The sequence below is a fragment of the Bos javanicus genome, chromosome 7, assembly GCF_032452875.1.
Source record: "Bos javanicus breed banteng chromosome 7, ARS-OSU_banteng_1.0, whole genome shotgun sequence".
Classification (NCBI taxonomy): Eukaryota; Metazoa; Chordata; class Mammalia; order Artiodactyla; family Bovidae; genus Bos; species Bos javanicus.
In genome coordinates this window covers 10968627-10970277 of record NC_083874.1, presented here as the reverse complement: position 1 = coordinate 10970277, position 1651 = coordinate 10968627, and positions in this window count along the sequence as shown.

The following is a 1651-nucleotide window of genomic DNA, read 5'->3' as shown; positions in this document are numbered from 1 at the left end:
ATTCAAGAGAGGCGGAAGCGATTATTGGATTTTGCGGAAGGTGTCTGGAGGCTATTGGTGGAGAGGGGAAAGGGGCGTGCCTCATACGTCCGATTCATTGGTCAATCTAAAAGTAGGCGCCGGAGTGGGCTGACCGAAGCGGGCGTCTGCGAGCGTACCGTCACGTGGTCGAGGTTGTAACCGGCTCGTGTGCCACCATATTTAGTACGGGCAATCGAAGCCGTGATGTGGGTCTAGGGTGAGTGTCTCGCCCTTATGAAATATGGCCTCTACGCCGAAGAAAGTTTTTGAAGTGGTCCTGCAACGTAGAGGTTCTGAAAAGGCTAGGGAGCTTGGAATGATGCCAGCGTGGAGGGACATTTTGCACCTTCAGTAGAGAAGGGGCCCCTCAGGGCATGGGAGTGAGAGAAATGGTCCTAAGCCACAATTCCTGTTTGCTGAAAGTCGAGTCAGACACTGCGAGTGGCCATGTAGGTTCAGGCCGAAAAAACCAAAACCACGATGTTTTCGTTATAAAACTTTTGTTGTTGTTGTTACTTTTAGTTTTTCTTTGTATGAAAATTTCCTAGCCTTTTTATCCCGCTAGTGCTTTACCGAGTTGAGCGTTCCCATGAGTTCTGATGATTGATACCCGAGTGACAATTGCCTGGTGCAGTTATAGAACATTTCCATCACCACAGAAAGTTCTGTTGTGTCCCTCTCAAGTCAGCCACACCCCTTTCCTCCCTCCTGCCCCAACCAGGCAACCACTATGTTTATTTCTATCACTATAATCTTGTCTGTTCTTGAATTTAATATAAACAGAATCATGCAGTAGATTGTCTTTTGTGTCTGGCTTCTGCTCAACAAAATGTTTTGAGATTTTCCACATTGCTGTACATAGCAATATGTACAGCATATTGCTTTTTTACTCCTGAGTAGTATTCCACTGTGTGGCTATTCCACAATATAGCCAATGTAGTTTCTCCATTCACCTATAGATAGACATTTTTTCTCCAATATTTGGCCATTATTAATAAACCATATACAAGTATTTTTGTGAAAACGAATTTACTTCTCTAGGGCAAATACCTGGGAGTGAAATGGTGAGTGGAAGGTCATGTGAGTGTTCAGCTTTAGTAGATCCTGGCAGTTTTCTAAGTGGTTGTTCCACTTTACATTGTCACTAGCACCCTGTGAAAGTTCCAGTGATTCTTAATTCTTGCCATACCTGGTACTGTCAGTCTTTTCTCAGCTATGGGAGATTTGGGGGGTGGGAAGGAGGAAGGAAAGTAAGTAGGGCAAACTCCATAAGCCTGCTCCAGCTTTCCAGTCTCCCTAAGCCCTTGACACAATTAAATCTTTCTCCACAGTTTTCCAAAGAGGTTCAGGCATTTCGGTTTTCATTTAGTATAAGGCTACCGCAGGGTCCATGTCTGAGACAAATTCAGAGCTAAAGTCATCACAGGTATAACTTCAGTCAAAAAGCCCAATGAAGAGAAACCAGTCAATCCAGAGGGAGGCTTTACATGACATAAGGTAGATATTGTGTGTAATAATTACATCAGAACACTTATAGAGCACTTCCTCTATACCCGGAAGTGGGGAAGCGGGGACAGAATGAGGGTGACGCATGCAAACTTAAAGGGGGGCACCAAACACCAAACCAAAC